The sequence below is a fragment of the Ovis aries genome, chromosome 3, assembly GCF_016772045.2.
Source record: "Ovis aries strain OAR_USU_Benz2616 breed Rambouillet chromosome 3, ARS-UI_Ramb_v3.0, whole genome shotgun sequence".
Classification (NCBI taxonomy): domain Eukaryota; kingdom Metazoa; phylum Chordata; class Mammalia; order Artiodactyla; family Bovidae; genus Ovis; species Ovis aries.
Window position 1 is genome coordinate 79,369,963 of NC_056056.1, and position 11,795 is coordinate 79,381,757.

An 11,795-nucleotide genomic window follows, 5' to 3' on the forward strand; every position below is an offset into this window, starting at 1 on the left:
CCCTTTACCGCGATCCTCCCTTGGCAAGGGGCTAAAATCCCCTCTCATCAACTGATAGATAAGCAAAATGTGGCATGTCCATATGATAGAGAATCTTTCAGCCATAAAAAGGAATGAAGTAGGGTACAGGCGGGGCTCCCCTGGTAGCTCAGCTGGTAAAGAATCGGCCTGCAATTTGGGAGACCTGGGTTCGACCTCTGGGTTGGGAAAGTCCCTTGGAGGAGGGCATGGCAACCCACTCCAGTATTCTTGTCCGGAGAATCCCTATGGATAGAGGAGCCTAGTGGGCTACAGTCCATGGGGTCACAGAGAGTCAGACATGACTGAGCAACTAAGCACAGTAAAGGGTACAGGCTAGAAATGAATGAAGATTGCAAACATTTTCAGTAAAATAGTATAACACAAAAAGGTATGATTTAAGTAAAATGGTAAAACACAAAAAGTATGATTATATTTATACAAAATGTCCAGAATAGGTGCATCCAGAAAAACAGAGAGTAGACTGGTGGTAGCCAGAGGTTGGGGGCAGAGAAAGAGGGGACCCCAGGGAGTGACTACTTAATGGCTATGGGGTTTATTTTGTAGGGTGATGAAAATGTTCTAAAACTAGGTGGTGGTGATGGCTGCACAATGCTGTGAGGGTACTAAATGCCACTGAATTGTATGCTTGAAAACAGTTAAAGTGAGGACTCTTATTGTGTATTTTACCACAATTAAAAAGCTTTTCAGTCTTTGAGTATTTCCTCCTCCGCTTCCATCTTTCTAACTCCACCTCCATTTGGGAAAAAGAGTGTTCTAGAGCTCACTTGAATGAAAAAAGCAATTTTACATTTCTGTCGTTGTTTTTGAGGAGATAGTGTGTGTGCACTGGTTAAAACTCACCAAGGAGGAGAAAGGGGCAAGGAGAGGTAAATTAGTATTTTGGGATTAACAGATACACCCTGCTGTATATAAAATAGATAAACAACAAGGACCTACTGTATAACACAGGAAACTATACCCAATATCTTGTAATAACCTATAATGGAAAAAAATCTGAAAAATATATATATTGGAGAAGGTGATGTCACCCCACTCCAGTACTCTTGCCTGGAAAATCCCATGGACGGAGTAGCCAGGTGGGCTGCAGTCCATGGGGTCTCGAAGAGTCGGACACGACTGAGTGACTTCACTTTCACTTTTCACTTTCATGCATTGGAGAAGGAAATGGCAACCCACTCCAGTGTTCTTGCCTGGAGAATCCCAGGGATAGGGGGAGCCTGATGGGCTACCGTCTATGGGGTCGCACAGAGTCGGACACGACTTGGCAGCAGCAGCATATATATATATATAAACCGAATCACTTTGTTGTACACCTGAAATGAACACATTGTAAACTGACTATCAGTTCAGTTCAGTCGCTCAGTCGTGTCCGACTCTTTGTGACCTCATGAATTGCAGCACACCAGGCCTCCCTGTCCATCACCAACTCCTGGAGTTCACTCAGACTCACATCCATTGAGTCAGTGATGCCATCCAGCCATCTTATCCTCTGTCGTCCCCTTCTCCTCCCATCCCCAATCCCTCCTAGCATCAGAGTCTTTTCCAAAGAGTCAACTCTTCGCATGAGGTGGCCAAAGTACTGGAGTTTCAGCTTCAGCATCATTCCTTCCAAAGAAATCCCAGGGCTGATCTCCTTCAGAATGGACTGGTTGGATCTCCTTGCAGTCCAAGGGACTCGCAAGAGTCTTCTCCAACACCACAGTTCAAAACCATCAATTCTTCGGCACTCATCCTTCTCCACAGTCCAACTCTCCAACTTACAAAGAAAGTTCACCAAGGACAACCCCACAGGGACTTGACTGAGAGAGTGTCACCCTCAGACCTAGTCCCAGAACTAAGAAGAAGAAAGACGCACGCTTGTGCCCATTCCAGGCTTTTATCCTAACACATCTCCCTGCCCAGTCCACTCTCTTTCTCACCAGCATGGAGCTTCCCAGATGGTCCCCGGCCAGGGGCAGAGAAGGCTGATCCACTGTCTCTATCTTCCTCCAGGTCCTTTGGCTCCTGTAACAGAGGAGCAGGCAGGATGGAGCCGATGCTCATGAGGTCCAAGGACTGTCTGTCATCTGTAAGACCACACACGGGGCCTTGCAACTCACCAGGTCTGAACACAGCCTGGTCCCTGCCCCCATGCTGACCATTCCTACTGCTGTGGCAAGGCGCAGATGACCACAGGAAGCCTGGACCTCCTCCCTCCTCAGGGATAACATGGAACTTCACAAGATGCCACTCAGTTGGTTGTGGACCAAATCTGACCTGGGAGTCAGTCAGCTCAACTTGCCACGACATGCCCAGGAGACACCTACACTGGGCTTCGATGTGTCAAGGAGGAAGATGCTTGGAGACAAGGGCCTGGGCCTGGGCCAGTCATCATCTGGATGGCAGGAAGGCATCCAGAAAGATCAGTGTTCCCAGAAGGCCCTGTGGCTCCTTCTTTCCACCCTCAATGCCAAGAACCAAGATTAACCTGCTTCCTCCAGCTGGAAATCAAGACGCTAGCCCCTTGGGTCCTCCAGGATGCCACCAGCTTTGCTGGGTAGCCTCTCTGACCTTGTCCCACAGCCAACCTGACCTTCTCTTCCTGTGGACTTTAGCCTTTGTGGTTTATCCACGTACATTATTTAAATTCTAATTCCCCCAACTCCCTGTCCCACTATGGCCCTCTTTATCCTTAGACAATACAGGTTCAATCCAATAGACTGCAATCCCCTGCCCAAGACCTTTAGGGTAAGATGCCCTTGGGAATTCAGGATCTGTGGGATTTCAGGAAGGTGCATATAATGGTGCTTGTATTATACGTTCTATAGTACGACCCTGGGGGTACAGAGCCATACCTATAATCAAACACGCAAATATTTCCACAGTGAAATATCTGATATCTGTGCCAAATGGGACAAATAGAGACTATAAATAGCTTCATTTCAGCTTAGGTCAGATTTTGTTGCCAAATAGCTTTGGCAGCAAACATACCAAACAAACAAGCAAAAATAGAGCTTTCCAAGTTTGGGAATGGTTGAGAAGAGATTGAAGATCAGTATTTACACTGCTTAAGAGAGAACCAGGCAAAACTATCTCTGTGAAAGGAAAAGAGCCTGTGATGGAGACTGCCCCTCTCACCACCAGCCCCCTCCCACCACCTGCCTCCCCTCTGAGATCCTGGCCCTGGTGCCCAGGCTCCTCAGGCACTGTTTGGGACTCTATAGTGTTAGGGGTGCTTAATGTCAGAGCCTGAGCCATCCTGGGTCTGTTTCCTGACCTCTTTTAACTGAGAAGAAAGTGATTCCACAGGCTTCCTTGACCTCTGACTTTTCATGGTCCTACTAAAAACATTAGCCAGTGTTTGCGACACTGTTCACAGGAGGCAGTGTCTTCACCGTCAGAACAAGGAGCACCCCAAGAAAGCATCTGTCTCTCTCAGCACGAGTGTCTTTGGACACACAGTGTCTTCCCAGTCCCCTGGATGGTTCTTTCCTCCTCACCAGCCTGGAAAATGTGTACTGAAGAACCACTTCAAAGGCCCTCCTCTGTGATCCTTCTTTATTCATGCTCCATGTGGGCGCTGAAATATGTATGGCATTTCTCTGCTTCTGGTGAACTATAACTGGGTAGCTGGAGCCTACCTTGCCACCCGCTGTCCCAGAGGGTACAGCAGCACCTGGCATACAATAGGCACTCAGCAAGACATTGTGGAGAAGATGAGTTGGTGATAGGTCCATGTGACTTCTCGCCAGATAAGTTATCCTGGTGAAAGCAGGGCCCCTGTGCCATCTGGACGAGGCCCGGAGGCATTTGAGGGAGAGGAAGTGAACAGTGAAGGAGAAAGGAGACACACATTACCAGTCCAGGTGGACAACTCTGGGACCACATAGTAAAGCAAGAGAATGGAGCAGGAGTTCAGTTCAGTCGCTCAGTCCTGTCCGACTCTTTGTGATCCCATGGACTGCAGCATGCCAGGCTTCCCTATCCATCACCAACTCCTGGAGCTTACTCAAACTCATGTCCATTGAGTCAGTGATGCCATCCAGCCATCTCAGCCTCTGTCATCCCCTTCTCCTCCTCCCTTCAATTTTTCCCAGCATCAGGGTCTTTTCCAATGAGTCAGTTCTTTGCATCAGGTGGCCAAAGGATTGGAGTTTCAGCTTCAACACCAGTCCTTCCAATGAATATTCAGGACTGATTTCCTTTAGGATGCACTGGTTGGATCTCCTTGCAGTCCAAGGGACTCAAGAGTCTTCTCCAACACCACAGTTCAAAAGCATCAATTCTTTGGCACTCGGCTTTCTTTATAGTCCAACTCTCACATCCATACATGACTACTGGAAAAACCATAACTTTGACTAGAGGGACATTTCTTGGCAAAGTAATGTCTCTAATTTTTAATATGCTCTCTAGGTTGATCATAGCTTTTCTTCCAAGGAGTAAGCGTCTTTTAACTTCATGGCTGCAGTCACCATCTGCAGTGATTTTGGAGCCCCCCCAAAATAAAGTCTGACACTGATTCCACTGTTTCCCCATCTGTTTGCCATGAAGTGATGGGGCAGGAGAGGTAAACCCAAATCCCACAGCCACGATGGACGGTCCTACAGACGCAAAACTGTGGATTTTGGTATAAGACAGGGACTCTCTAATAAAAAGAGGCGATCCTGGGGTAAGCGATGCTCGGAAAAACCAAGAGGGAAAGGAAAGGCCCGGCAGCCCATCTGCACAGTCAAAGCCCTCCGAGCCCGGGACTGAGACTCTGCGCGCCGCAGCCGCGAGGTGGCACCAGAAACCTGCCAATTGCCCAGAGCGCACGCTGCCTTCCCACCTCCGACCAGGTTCTGCTTTTGGCCTGGGCGCGCATATCCGAAGCAGAAGGGCATCCCTTTGCTTTGCCGCCCGGTGGAGGCTGAGCGCCCCGGCGAGGTTTCTCGGACCCCGGCGGCGGAAGACAAGTCTTCCTCGAGTGCCCAGCTCAGGAAAGCTCCTAATCTGCCATCTGGAAGCTTCTCGAGGAACTCGTGGAACCTAGATGCGCTGCCCCGCTCCCCTCCTCCGCACCCCTCACCCCCACCAAGGAAACGGATCCCTTCCCCTTCCTCCCCGTGTCTCTCCGAAGGCGGGCTCACGTCCTGAACTCTTCTGGGAACAGAACCGTGGTCCGCCTTCATCCTGTCGGGTTCCCACTCACAGCTCGGGTTAGGGCCTGAGAGCGATTCTGGAAGCTGAGGCTCCCCGGTCCTGTTCTGCTCCCTGAGACCTGTCACACCTTCGCACACAAGCAGTAAACACTTGCTGGCGAGAGTCACACGGAGGCTCGCACCGGGCTCGTGAGGGGCAGGTGTGAGAGGCCACGAGGATCGCTGGACTCGATGCCAAGAGACTTCCGTTTGACTTTGACTCACTTGTTTTCTCGGGGTCCCTTAAAACCCCATTCCTCCAATATCGAGATCTTAAAGCCGCCCGGCGGCCCCAAAGCCGACGCCGTCTCCGAGTCGAAGAGCTTGCTGCAGCCTAGAAAGCTTTCTTCAGTTGTCTCTCAAATAGCAGATTCCTGCGCTGGGCTGTCTGGATCCCCGGAGTCCAAGACCCGAACAACGCGCGGAAACGGTTTGCAGAAGGCAAACCCCCAGGGCGCACAGACGTTACGCGGAGCTTGTCGCGGTAGGAGGAAGACTCCAGGCCCGTGAGTCCTGGGTCCTCTGCTCCATGTCTGACTCTCTGGGACCCTGCGCCCAGGCCACCCTCCCATTGACCTAGTGTGCTGCTCTCCTCGGGCCCCACCAGCGACTCCCTCACCCTAGCACCCCTCCCACTCGGAGCGAATGTTGCTGGGGAGTGGCAGGCGGGTGGTGGGTATGGGAGGAGACCTGGCCATTAACATTCTGGGGAGGGGAAGGGTTTCCGGGAAAGGTACACCGCTCTGATTGGCCCTCGGGATCCACCCGTAGAACTCCTCTAAGGAGAACGTGTGAGCCTTTTAAGAAGTTGAAGGTCATGATGCTTCTGGAGTTAGAAGGTGAGAACAGGGACCTCATCACAGATCTATGAAATTGGGATCAACGCTGAAATCACATCATCAACGGAGCCCAGAGGTCTCCCACTGAACCCTCATTCCTCCTTGGCACTGTCTTCAACCAGCCAGACAGCCTAAGCTCAGTCCCCTTCACCTCCTGCCTACCTATGGGAATAGCTTCCTGACCTGCCTTCCAGCCTACAGCCTCACTCCCTCAAAGTCTTGAAGCAGAGCTCTGAGTGTGATCTCTAAAGCTCTCCATAAAGCCTTATTTGGCTCCCCAGTACCCATGGGAGCAAGGCAACACAACTTACCTGACCTTGAGCTGGATCCAGACCCACCCTGCCCCCCACCCCCTTCTCTCAGATTCCATTACCAGCTTCCCATGCAGGTGGGCACCTGACACATGACTGTTCAGCGCTGGAATCCAACCTCCTCCATGCCTTTGCTCCTACTGTTCCTGCCTGGAATCTCCTCCAGGGAGTACAATTCATCTTTCTGGTCAAAGCCATCTCTTCTGCTGGAACACTCCAAAGTTGTAATTAATCTCCAAGTTGCCTCCCAAAATGCTCCGTATGCAATCCCTAAGTGCGTCTGTTGGTTTTTCAGTGAGACTTCAACTGTGAGTTACTCCATGGTGAGTTACTTTAGGGCAAGGCTTGACTGTGCTTTGGCTCTCCCTCCCCACTCAGTTCTTATTTTGGACTAAGTTGGATGCAGTGGTATCCAAAGCATACACCACTTTCAACAATATCCCTCCCCCTCTGGTACATATGCAGGTAGAGGTGTCACATGGGCACGAGGTCAGTATTTCTCCTGCATCTTGGGGGAATGTGGAGGGTCTCACTGCACACTCATCAAGGTTCACGTGGACACACACACTTCACATCCAAACACACATCATGGAGTCCTATGCCACTTGGAAGAGCTGGTGGTTGTTGCAGAGCCCTGTCCAGTCTGGAGGAGGAGCCCGATGAAATCCCACTCATCCTCTGGGCTTCCTGGGAATCCAGCCCATTGCCCTTTGCTGGGTGCTTCTCTCCCAACTGGGCCCTGAAGCAGGAGCGTTTGGTTGGGGCTACCTCCCTGCAATGTCCAAGTTCAGGAGCTTAAGAGAAGGTGCCTCCAGTCAGGCAGACCTAGGGCCACTGCCCCTGGGCCTTCCCAACTCCTTTCTCTCCCATTTTTCCTCATCTTTTGAGCCCACCTAAGGTTCTTATATTTCCTCAGCTACCCGGAGTGCACGGGCTAGGAAGCCTGGGGGGGGGGGGGCATTAGAGACACAGGGTGACAGGCGGAGGGGCAGGCCAGCTGTGTGACAGTAACCGGGGCCCTCTCTGAGCTTCAGTTTTTCCTTCCCGTGGAATCAGAGCCGCTTCCATCTCAGAGGCTGTGGTGCCAGGGCCTGGATTCCAAAAATCCGCGGGCGTACCTCGGACCCTCCTTGCCCCCCAGTCCAACCTGACCCTGTGGCGCCAGTGGGACCCGGACCTGGCGAGGGCAGCGGCAGGCGACGGCGCGGGGCGTGGGGCGCGGGCTACCGAGCCAGAGGTGCGCACGCCCTTAATTAGCAGCGCGTTCAGTCATCAAGGGGCCCTGCTAGGAATTCCTGTTTAATAAAGGTCGCAAATTAGTTATGATGGTAAATAGTCATCTCAAAACCCAACAAACTAAAGCTATTGCCGGCCTGGAAGGGCTCCAGGCTGCCTCCCCAAGTACAGCCGGGCCCTCGCCCGGGACAGCCCAGCACCGCGGGGATCCCCCGAGGGAAGGTTGGGGCGAGGCTGCGGAGCTGGGGCGTCTGGCCCGGAGAGGCTGGGGCTTCGGCCACAGCGCCTCCCAGCGGCCTGAAAGAAGAAAGCCGGAGTCCGAGCCAGAGAAGCCGGGACAAAGGCCCGACGCCAGAGAGCGCCAAGAAGGCTGGGAGCGGGAGCCGGCCAGAGAGGAGCGGAGAGCATCCCGCAGAGCCAGGCTGCAGCCTCCCAGACTCTAAGGACCGCGTTGCCCCCGGACACCGCCGGGCTCCCCTCCCCGCTGGGCCTTGCCTCGGTCCCCTCAGACTTGTGATTCCTGGGCTGAGTACATCCCCCCCCACCCCGCCCGCTTCACCTCTAGAGGTCCAAGAACTTATCCTTGGCCCCAAGCCCATCTTTTCCTAGGGGAGAACACCTGCGCTCTGGAGGTCTGTAGAACGACTCCAACCCCACGGAGAGGCTCTCTGGAGTCCGGCAGTGAGAGCCGGAGGCTATGCATACAAGTGTCTGTGCCTTTCCGTGTGCCTTCCTTTCTTGCCAGCACGTTCTGTAACATCCTCAGTGTCTGAAGGGTTAGACTCCTGCAGGTTAAGGCCCTTCCCTTTTCCGAAAAAAAAGTGTGTGTATAAATCCGTGAGCGTCATGGGCTTCTCTGTGAAAAGTGCGGAGTTGTTGCTGGGAATGGAGACCCTGTTTCTGTTCTGCGCAGGAGAGTGGGAAGGCTCTGTGTGTGTGTGTGTGTGTGTGTGTGTGTGTGTGTGCGCGCGCGTGTACGGGTTTGCGGCGAGAGTGGGTGAGGCTGGGCAAATGGGTGGTGTTCAGGCACCTGGAGTCAGACTGAAGTTTGGAGGTTGCAGTGTCTCCCAGTGGCATTTCTATTACGTCTTTGGGTTGCCGCATGTATGTTGTGTGTCTGGAGGGTTCCTCTGTGTATCCTCCATGTGTTTTCTGGAAAATGTGTGGTGGCTGTGTTCTCTGACTGTATGGATCCCTCACCTGTTCCTCTTCTCTGATGTGAACTTTTGGTGAGCCCTAGTCCACTGTGCATCACAGGCTCCATGCCAAATGTTCTTGATGTGAAGGCTATTATATGCAGATGTGTTTCTTTTGCGGTGTGAATAGCTCTGCACCGCTCCATAGGAGGATGCAGTTTTGAAACTGACCACGTTTGTGTGCATCTGTGCAGTTTGGAGTGAGCACACCCTGGAGAGTGTGCCTGCAGGAGAGGAGAATGAAGGGTTCTTGTGTTTGTGTCTGAGAACTGATATGGAATATCTAAAGAGGAAATCAGAAAGGCAGGCAGGCCCTGTGTTGTGTTGGGGAGGTTTACGCACGTTGGGAAACTGCTCTCAGGGCATGCGGATGCCTAAGGCAGAGGCTCTACTGGGTTTGTGATGACATGGCTTGGAGTTGAAGTGTGTGCCTAACATGGGGGGTGGTATATTTGTGTAGATAAGTGTGTGTGTGTGTGTGTGTGTGTGTGTGTGTGTGGTGTAGCCTCTGTCAGGCTGGCTGTGCCTGCCTACTCCTGCAGAGCCCCGCCCGACACAGCCAGCTCAATCAGCCCCTGCATGAATACACCCGAATGGAAAGTTGTGCTCAGCTGACCGGAGAAATCAGAGCCGGCTAACACTGCTCCCCTCCTCCCAGCTCCCTCCTGCCCTCCCATAGGCCAGACACCCGCCCGGCCAGGGCACTGGGACAGTGGAGGCTCAGCTCAGCTGGGGCCGGAAGGGGCCCAGGCGGTGGGAAGTTGAGTAGGCCTGAGCCCAAGAACTTGGGGCAAGCATCCCAGGGGGCTGGACATCTCAGCGCAGTTCTTGGGGGTAAAGGGGTTAGGGGAGCTCGAGGGAAATTCCCCAAGGTGGCAGTGGGTGCCTCAGGTGACAGCCACACAAAGACCTAGGCAGGGAAGGAGACAGAGAAAGAGAGGAAGAGGGAGAAGAGACAGAGACAGCCCCTGCTCGGAAAAGCCAAGTCCCAGTGCTCCACAGACTTGTGATCGCTAGCGACTAAGCAATGAGCTGGATCCACAGTATTCCAGGCTAACCCATTCTCCTTTCAGAAGAAGCTGAGGGAGCCACTCTACCACCACAGCCCACACTAGGGTTTGAGTTCTACCCCCAGTTGGTTCACCCAGGCCTGGGCGTGGCCCTCCCAGTGATCACTGGAGCCCTCTGTGCATGCAAGTCCAGCCATCCCTGGCTAGTCCCACGGCCTCCAACCCCAATCCCAGGCCAGCCAGGCTCTTGTGCCTCCAACCCCACTATTGATCAGCATTCCCACTCTGCGCCGTGGCAGCTTCCAGGTCACTTCATTTTAATCAGCTGTACGACTCGCCAGGGATAATCAACTGCACTGGCACTGGGCAGTCGATTCCGCAGGATCCGAGGAGGGCCAAAAGAGGGGCCTGGTGGGGGCTCAGGACAGAGCTGGGGGCAGGGCTGAGGAGGGAGAGGTGAGCAGGCTGGAAAGCAGGTGGAATGACCTATCTTTCTTCAGGCAGGCAGCTTCTAGAGGTCAATGACTTTGATACAGATTTTCCTGGTTTTGCATCCCACTCTGCAAGTTCAGGTTTCCAGTGCAAATCCCGGATCACCATTTGTTTTCTTTGAGGAGGGCAGGAATAAAGAAAATCTTCCCAAATTGGCAGTTCTTTAAGTCCATCACACCCTAGCTACAGGTACCCCCACAGGCCCATGCACACAGGGAAGGTTTCCAGCCTGAGTGTGCTGGCTGGGGCGCCAAAGGGGAAGTGCACCGAGTTCAGGCAGGGTGCCCCCAGGGGCACCTGGAGCTGGCCCTTGGGCTGCCACGGGTCCAGACAGAGGAGGGGGGATAAACGTTGGGTCCTGCCTACCCAGTCTGCCGAGCAAGTACACACACTCCCCTTGCCAGGGCACAATCTGCAACATTCCCAGGTGGTAGAGACTTCCTACAGCGGCTGCAAGGCTTTTCCCCAGCAGGGCTTCAGCCAGGCCTTGCCCTTGAGCTCTACCCCCACAACCCCTGGGACATTGACTGCCTTGGCTGTGGCTTTGAGGGACCCAGAAAGAGAAGGGGCAGGCAGCCGATTAAAGGAGAGATCTGTCCAGAAAGGGGTCTCTTTCCCTCTCTCTCTAATATTTAAAGGGGCAGGGGCCAAATCCAGTGTAACATCCAAACATGTCAGGGTACAGGGTGGACTGCGGAAGTAGAAGAGCCTGGCTCCCTCCACCCTCTGATTAAAGACGACCCACCAGGACTCCCATTCCTTAATGAGACAGGAAGGTGGATGAGGGGTGGGCAGCTGCCTGGTGCACTGACTAGAACAAGGGAACCCACACATGTCCACACCAGATTCAAGACTCACAAGATACCTGTCCACTGCATAGAAACTCCTGTACACACAGCATCCTGCAGGTGTACTTAACCCACTCCTTGCAGAACTAGGGACACAAAAACTGCCCAAGCCACCCCAAAACACCTACACTATAGGCAATAGGCATGAAAACATAGGGCGCGCACTGACTCAGTGTATACACTTTTACATCAAACATCACAACAGATGCACACCTTTATATAGAGAACTTGACTGAATGGTGGAAATCAGCTTTCAGAATTACACACATCCACACCACTCACAACCAGCATTCATGCCTGTCCTGCAGGGAATCCATAGGTAAGATCAGACAGTGCAGAGTGGAGTACTGGTGTCTGTACAGACCTAGCAGAGATGAGGAGATGAGAGATAGCCAGACAGATAGCGGGCTGGTGACACCATGTGGGGCCTGGGCCCCCGAGGATAAAGTGGAAAAGGAGGAGTGGGCACTGAATGCCCAAATGCTTTCTCTGCCAGTTATGTTGAGAGAAGGAAGCATTTTAATTCCACTGGTTTGCCCTCTGTCCCCATATAAAAAGGCATCTGCTCCCTAGTGTCACCAGTCAAGGCCTTTCAAGGGGTCATCCTCCAGCAGCACCCAGTCTTTCTGTCCACCCATCACTTCTAATTGGTCTGTTGGGTG